This window comes from Dermochelys coriacea, chromosome 6 (genome assembly GCF_009764565.3).
Source record: "Dermochelys coriacea isolate rDerCor1 chromosome 6, rDerCor1.pri.v4, whole genome shotgun sequence".
NCBI lineage: Eukaryota > Metazoa > Chordata > Testudines > Dermochelyidae > Dermochelys > Dermochelys coriacea.
Window position 1 is genome coordinate 76,681,206 of NC_050073.1, and position 9,230 is coordinate 76,690,435.

Sequence of the window (9,230 nt, forward strand, 5' to 3'; positions counted from 1 at the left end):
AAAGATTTGTGTATGTCCAGGGATCATATTCAACCCTCTTCTTTGGAGTACAGTGCAGCAGGCCAAACTGCAGAGGGATGGGTGTTAAGTGCAATGGGTACTGGAAGTCTGCAGTGCTGGACTGTGACGGGGGAGGAGTGGAATGCCGTGGGTACAGACAGGAGCCAGGAGGTCAATAAGAGTGTGTTGGTGGTGTCTGTGGGGGTGCATGGGAAAGAGTTTTGTGACAATGGCTGCAGGGGAGGGCAGGCATGGAGCTTCTTGGTTTGCAGTGCTAGTATCACCTGGTGCATGTCCGCCTGGTGCTCCATAATGTTTAAGAGCCACTTCATGGCTTCATTCTGGCATGCTGCATTCTCATAGATTCATAGATATTAGGGTCAGAAGGGACCATTATGGTCATCTAATCTGACCTCCTGCACAAGGCAGGCCACAGAATCTCACCCACCCACTCCTGCAATAAACCTCTCACCTATGTCTGAGCTATTGAAGTCCTCAAATCAGGGTTTAAAGACTTCAAGGAGCAGAGAATCCTCCAGCAAGTGACCCATGCCCCATGCTACAGAGGAAGGAGAAAAAAACCTCAGGGCCTCTTCCAGTCTGCTCTGGAGGAAAATTCCTTCCCGACCCCAAATATGGCGATCAGCTGAACCCTGAGCATATGGGCAAGATTCACCAGCCAGATACCCAGGAAAGAATTCTCTGTAGTAACTCAGATCCCACCCCATCTAACATCCCATCACAGGCCATTGGGAATCTATGAATCTATAGTGTATAAGAGCTATTCCATGGCTTCATTCTGGCATGCTGCATTCACCTTTCATTCCTGCATTCTCTTCTCACTTTCCTGCCACTCCTTCAATTCCTGTTTTTTGGCCGCGGAGTGCATCATAACATCAGGCAGAAAGTCCTCCTTAGTTCTTTGTGGCAGCTTTCTAATTCTGCACAGCCGTTCATCCAGCAATAACAAAAAGGGAGACTGGGCTCCCAAGGTCATCGCTGTAATTGACCAGGGTGTCTACACTGGCACCACAGCACTGTACCCCCAGTGCAGAAAGCTGTACGCGTCTTGTCGTGGTGGGTTTTTTTACAGCGCTGCAACTGCGCAGTTTCTGCGCACTAAGTGGCTTGGCAGTGTGTTCACCTTGGGAGCTAAAGTGCAGAAAGTTGCTTTACTGTGCAGAAACTTGCCAGTGTAGACAGGGCCTTAGATTCTGTTTCAAACAAAACTGTGAACTTACGAGAGCTGTAGGGGAAAAAAGTGTGAAGTAGGTGACAAAGTTAATGACATTTACATGCAGACTCACAGAACTAAAGCCTTAGCTGGAGCACTGATTGAGGATAATTAGTGAGTGTACTGCCATTTAAAATCTATGTAAAATTTTATAAAATTAAGAGTATTAGGATCTGGTTATGTTTTGAATTTATAAATAGTGGGAATTTGTTTGAAAAGCTTTCATCCTTTTTAATATGTTTGGTTGATCTTAATGTTTATTTTTACTTCTGAATACCAGGTTCTGTTCTTTCCATAGCACCCACAATGACTTCAGTTTTAGTTGTGGGGACTCAGAATTTCTGATAATAAGCCCCATATGGTTTACCCTGTTTAAAAAAAAATAGATTGGATATTCAAAAGCACTTATGCCCAAATTCACAAAGATATTTAGGTGCCTAACTCCCATTGAAATCAATGAGAGCTGGGCACTTATAATAGCTTTGAGGATCTGGGCCTAGGTGTTTTACTCTAATTCTGCTCCCATTGAAATCAAGGGGAGTTTAACTCTAGACATCAGTGGAACCAGAATTGGGCCTACGTGGAGTGCTTTTGAAAATCCCACCCATATTGTTCAAATCTCTCCTTTTATTATGTCACCATAACATTAAATTTTTTGCAACCTCGCATATGATAAACTTTGAGTAAGAAGAGGGACAGATGGTTGTCTGCAAAAGGAAAGATAATTTCCTTCTTGGACAGGGTGACTGGCATAGTGGATGTGGGAAGCAGTAGACATGATATAAGTATGGCTTTTGATGCTGCCCACATGACATCCTTGTGAATGAAATTACTATAAGGTGGGTTCACCATTGATTGAAAGACCGTACTCAAAGAGTGGTTATCAATGGTTTACTGTCCAACTGGGAGAATATATTTAGGAGGGGGATCCCATAGAGGTCTGTTCTGGATCTGATTCCAGTCAATATTTTATTAATAACTTTGATAATGGAGAGAACAGTACGCTTATATAATTTGTGGATGACTCCAAGGTAGGGGGGGTTGAAAGCACTTTGAAGTATAGGATTAGAATTCAAAATGATCTTGATAAATTTGAGAATTGGTCTGAAATTAACAAGATGAAGTTCAATAAAGAAACGTGCAAAATATTACACTTAGGAAGGAAAATCAAATGCACAACTACAAAATGGGGAATAAGTGGCTAGGTAAGAATACTGCAAAAAAAGGATTCAGGGATTATAGTGGATCACAAATTGAATATGAGTCAATAATGTGACAAAGTTGTAAAAAAATGACTAATATCATTCTGTGTATATTAACAGGAGTGTTGCATGTAAGACATGGAAGGTAATTGTCCCACTACTCAGCACTCGTGAGTCCGAGTACTGTGTCCAATTCTGGGTGCCACATTTTAAGAAAGACATAGACAAACCGGAGATAGTCTAAAGGAGAGCAACAAAAATGATAAAAGGTTTAGATACCTTGACCTGTGAGGAAAGGTTAAAAAACCTGGGCATGTTTAATCTGGAGAAGAGAAGATCGGGAGTGGAAGGAGGACTTGATAAAAACCTTCTTCAGTCCACGTGCATTCATGATAATACTGAAGACTCTAAAATCTTACTTTAAATGTATAAGTCATCACAGGTTTAAGTTAAAAAATTGCAAGATTTTTATTAAAACCATACTGTTAAATTTCATTAATTATTCATGTGGGATCAGACTAGGACACTGACAATAAGAAAAAGCTGAAAATATCTATCTCCCTCTCCCTCCCTCTCTCTCTCCAATTCAAACAATCACGATTAATCATGCAATTAAAAAAATAATTGTGATTAATTGCACTCCTAAACAGTAATAGAATACAATTTATTTAAATATTTTTTCTGTATTTTCAAATATACTGATTTCAATTATAACAGAATACAAAGCACTCAGTGCACACTTTATTTTTGATTACAAGTATTTGCACTGTAAAAAACCCCCAAAGAAATAGTATTTTTCAATTAATCTAATACAAATACTGCACTGCAATCTCTTTGTTGTGAAAGTGCAACTTACAAATGTAGAATTATGTACAAAAAATAACTGCATTCAAAAATAAAACAAATGTAAATCTTTAGCACCTACAAGTCCATTTACTCCTATTTCTTGTTCAGCCAATCGCTCAGACAGACAAGTTTGTTTACATTTTCAGGAGATAGTGCTGCCTGTTTCCTGTTCACAGTGTCACTTGGAAGTGAGAACTGGTGTTCTCATGGCACTGTTGTAGCCAGCATCACAAGATATTTACATTCCTGATGCACTAAAGATTCATATGTTCCTTCATGCTTCAACCACCATTCCAGAGGACATGCTTCCATGTTGATGATGGGTTCTGCTTGATAACAAACCAAAGCAGTGCAGACCGTCGCATTTTCATTTTCATCATCTGAGTCAGATGCCACCAGCAGAAGGTTGATTTTCTGTTTTGGTGGTTCGGGTTCTGTAGTTTCCGCATCAGAGTGTTGCTCTTTTAAGACTTCTGAAAGCATGTTCCATGCTCCATCCCTCATCCCTCTCAGATTTCGGAAGGCACTTCAGATTCTTAAACCTTGAGTCTCGTGCTGTAGATATCTTTAGAAAGCTCACATTGGTACCTTCTTTGCATTTTGTCAAATCTGCAGTGAAAGTGTTCTTAAAATGAGTACCCGTGGCACCTTAGAGACTAACAAATTTATTAGAGCATAAGCTTTCGTGAGCTACAGCTCACTTCATCGTCCACTCTATACGGCTAAATTCAGTGCCTTGCATAATGACAGGTTTCAGAGTAGCAGCCGTGTTAGTCTGTATTCGCAAAAAGAAAAGGAGTACCCGTGGCACCTTAGAGACTAACAAATTTATTAGAGCATAAGCTTTCGTGAGCTACAGCTCACTTCATCGATGAAGTGATGTAGCTCACGAAAGCTTATGCTCTAATAAATGTGTTAGTCTCTAAGGTGCCACGGGTACTCCTTTTCTTTTTGCGAATACAGACTAACACGGCTGCTACTCTGAAACCTGTTCTTAAAATGAACATGTGCTGAGTCATCATCTAAGACTGCTATAACATGAAATATATGGCAGAATGTGGGTAAAATAGAGCCGGAGACATACAATTCTCCCCCAAGGAGTTCTGTCACAAATTTAAATAACATATGATTTTATTAATGAGCATCATCAGCATGGAAGCATGTCCTCTGGAATGGTGGCTGAAGCATGAAGGGGTATAAGAATGTTTAGCATATCTGGCAAGTAAATATCTTGCAATGCTTTTTCTTACTTTCTAGTGACATTGTAAATAAGGAGTGGGCAGCATTATCTCCTGTAAATGTAAACAAACTTGTTTGTCTTAGCAAATGGCTGAACAAAAAGTAAGGCTGAGTGGACTTGTAGGCTCTAAAGTTTTGCATTGTTTTGTTTTTGAGTGCAGTTGTGTAATAAAAAAAATCTACATTTGTAAATTGCACTTTCACAATAAATAGGTTGCATTATTATACTTGTATGAGGTGAATTGAAAAATACTGCTTCTTTTGTTTATTGTTTGTACGGTGCAAATATTAGTAATAAAAATAATAATATAAAGTGAACAGTGTACACTTTGTATTCGGTGTTGTAATTGAAATCAATATTTTTGAAAATGTAGAAAAATATCCAAACATATTTAATAAATTTCTATTGGCATTCTATTGTTTAACAGAGCAATTAAAACTGTGATTAATAATGATTAATTTTTGTAATTGAAAGTAATGTTTTGAGGTAATCGCATAAGTTAAGTGTGATTAATTGACAGCCCTAATATATATATATATAATATATATATAAAATTTAAACATTGAAATAATGCACTTTACTGTATTTAGTTAACAAATAGAACTTATCTAGAATACAGAAACACAAACAAATATTTAATAGGGTGGGGGGGAATATTGTTAGTGTGCTAGTCTCATAGGAAATTAATGGTATTGGAACTAAATAATTGGAAATGGGAATTTGTGAACATTTTTATTAATCTTATATTAATTTGCAAAATGGGAAAAGAAAAATAAGAAAATCTTGTTCCCAGAAGTTACTATTTACCATATACAGAATAAATTGCATTTGTAATAAAAAAAAGAAAATGCTTTTCCTCTTTATGAAAGAGACAGTTATAGTTCCATTAAATCAATCAATTAAATCAGCAGTAATACACATCCACATGAAACATTTTAGTAATGAGTAGTTAATCCAGTAAAATTATACTTTTGTAAAATGATAAAATTGTATTATTTTCAATTTATACAAATAATAATAGGTAAGTCAGGAAAATATACCTACATATCAGAAATTTGTTTGATATGTCATTGTTACTTCACCTTTTAGAGTCTGTTTTACATAAACTTCCTTGATCTTTGTGGGGAGAGACACATGATGAGCATGTTATAACTATCGGGACTTAATCCTGCATGGTGCCAAGCATTTGCAAAAGAAATGCAGAGAGCCAGATAACCAGCACTGAATACTTAGGAAGAGACTGAGAACTCTTTATTCACACTAGTTAATGTTATATTTCACAGCATATACCCAAAGAAGTTAGATAAAAACATGCATACTCTAGCTGGAATGTTGTGATGTAAGACTACTTTATTGCTTAGATTTCAGAATAACATACAAGAACCCCAAACAGAGAGAGACACAAAGCAGGCTGCTCTCTGAAACACAGAGGCACAACTCACCTCACTTTACTCTAGACTGTCTGCTGACTTGACTGTTACTACATCCAAGTGACATACATCCCTACAGAGGCCCCTAGTTTGCAAGCAGGGCCAAGAAAACCCCCTGAACATTTCAAGTGGCAACTTACAATTTCAATACACTTTTCAATACACCACAATGAACAGTTACTCACACATGTAGCTTTATTGAAACCAATACAACTAATCGTGGTTACAATTTAGGAAAGCACTTCAGCACATGCTTAATTTGATGTCAATGGGACTTTCCTAAATCAAGGACTATGTGATTAACTGCTCACCAGTGTGAGCAAGTGGTTCATAATCTGGTCTTCACCATTTGTTGAGCATGTGTGTAAAGAAGCTTCCATGCACTATAAAGAGATGTGCACAGTACTCCGCAGTGAAAACAAACCTCTACATGCCAGCACTGAAATGAGGAAGAAAAATGGGTATAACAGAGGGACACAGGCTAAGGCATAGGTGCTTAAATGCAGCCCAGTGACCACTTTTAGGATTTTCAATTACTCCTATAGCCAGGCAGGAACAGAGGCTTTCTTTTATCGTGCTTAAGAAAATGAAGAGCAGCCATTAAAAGAAATGCTTTTATAAGTTTCCATTTAAAACTCTCTGTTTATTTAAGGTAGCAGCTCAGTGCCACATGATCTATTCCAGACACAGAGTTCCTGCTTGGCCTATCAAGCTTCTGCACCTGTCCCCTTCAGTTTACTTCACCCAAGTCGACTGTGACATGAGTAGCAAAGCACTATGCTCAGGAGCCCTACAGACAGCTCAGCAATGAGGAGAAACACCCTCATACATTAAAACCATCCAATCAACCCACACGCGAGAACATCTTCTCATATCATTACATATCTTATCAATACTACTACTAATAATAAAACCAGAACTAATCTGAGGTACCTTCCACTGTTAATATAGTTTCAAAACAAACATTAGACTGTGGCTCTAAAAATAGAAGTTAAAGTCTCCTTATGAACTGAAAGATGTATAATACAATAAGAACTGCTAACTCCTACATCTGAGATTAATCCCTCAACTCCCTCACTTTTAAAGGATAGAAGTTATCCACTGGTTTTAGGAACCATTAATCCTTGGTGCAATTCCAAGTAAAAGTAATGACTCTATTAATAAACTCAACTTTCCTCTTAGCCCTATTCACACTAACACTCCCATTAGCAATATCAGCATACCCCAACAAAACATGAACAACCATGAAAACAAAAACAGCCATAAAAATAGCATTCTTCACTACCCTAATTCTACTAATCTCCTTTATTTACACAAACACTGAACCTATCATTACTAACCTACATTGATCAACCACATCTACATTCACCATAAATATAAGCTTTAAATTTGACCAATACTCCATTACATTCGTCCCAATCGCCTTATATGTCACATGATCCATCTTAGAATTTACACACTGATATATAGCCACAGACCCACACATCATAAAATTCTTTAAGTACCTACTAATTTTTGTAGTGGCCATAATAATCCTAGTAACAGCTAATAACATATTTCAATTTTTAATCGGCTGAGAAGGAGTGGGAATCATATCCTTTCTCCTAATCGGATGATGACATGGCCGAGCAGAAGCAAATTCATCAGCTCCACAAGCTATTATCTACAACCGTATAGGAGATATTGGACTAATTCTCAGTATATCCTGATTATCAATAAACCTAAACACATGAGAACTTCAACAAATCTTCACTCACACCAACCCCACCCCACTACTTCCACTCCTAGGACTAATCCTAGCTGCAACAGGAAAATCCGCCCAAATCCACCCATGATTACCAGCAGCCATAGAAGGTCCAACTCCAGTCTCAGGATTACTACATTCAAGCACTATAGTAGTCGCTGGCATCTTCCTACTAATTGTGTACACCCAATTCTATCTACCAACAACACAGCCCTTTCAATCTGCCTCTGCTTAGGAGCTACCACCACACTATTCACAGTCTTCTGCGCCCTCCACCAAAAAATTATTGGCTTTCCACATCAAGCCAACTCGGCCTCATAATAGTAACTATCGGCCTAGATCAACCACAACTAGGCTTCTTACATATTTCCATACGCGCATTCTTTAAAGCCATACTATTCCTATGGTCCGGCTCCATCATCCATAACCTCAACAAAGAACAAGACATCCGAAAAATAGGAGGACTACACAAACCCCTACCAATCACCTCCTCATGCCTAACTATTGTAAGCATAGCACTCACAGGCATACCATTCATAACCGGATTCTACTCAAAAGACATCATCATCAAAACCATAAACACATCATACCTAAATGCCTGAGCCTTATTCTTAACACTAGTCACAACCTCATTCACTGCAATCTACAGTCTTCGCATCCTAATCTTCATACAAACAGGACACCCACGATATCCCTCCACACTGCTACTAAACAAAAACAACCCAACAATTACTAATCCCATCACTTGCCTTGCCATAGGAAGCATTATTGCCGGATTGCTTATTTCAATTAACAGCAAACCACTAAAAACTCCCCCAACAACCATACCAACGTGTATTAAAATGACAGCACTAGCCGTAACAATTCTATGCATATGCACCCTTGTTCGAAGCCGTATTTGGGCAGAGTACTGTGCATCTGCTGCCTGCCTCCCTTTTGTCCATCCTTTACTTGGCTACCTGTCACTGGTAAGTGAAGTGATTCCTTTTGGTATATAGTTTTATTCACAATTAAAAATGCTGCAGAGGATATTGTTTCCATTACAGCTCTTTATTGTATAGAAGACTAATATCTCATTAATTTCAGATTTCTTTGGATATGGCACAGACTACCAGGTAAATGTATAAGAGAGGCAAGGAGGGTCGGATAAGCTTGGATAGTACTTCCTTCAATATGCGTTCCGTTAAGTCGCTCACGTTGTTGAGTAAAGTTATAATTTACCTATGCAATAACCTTTTGCTGTTTGCAGTGTTGTTGCAGCCATGCTGGGCCCAGGATATGAGACAGACAAGGAAGGTGAGATATCATTTATTGGACCAACTTATCTTGGTAGAAGAGAAAGAGACAAGCTTTCGAGCTACACAGAGCTCTTCTTCAGGGAAAGGTAATCAGAGTATCACAACTAAATAAAGGGTGGAACAGATTGTTAAGCATAGGAGTTAACACCATGTTGCAAGGGACCATTCAAAATGAAGTGAGCCATTAACATTTCTGCAGTGATAGGACAAAGTGGATTTTAGATTGTTATAAAGAG

General features: G+C 38.2%; 1 pseudogene; it reads left to right on the forward strand.

Moving 5' to 3' along the window:
* Positions 1 to 7,008: 7,008 nt before the first annotated feature.
* On the forward strand, positions 7,009 to 8,694 carry LOC119857326 (annotated as a pseudogene).
* Positions 8,695 to 9,230: the final 536 nt, after the last annotated feature.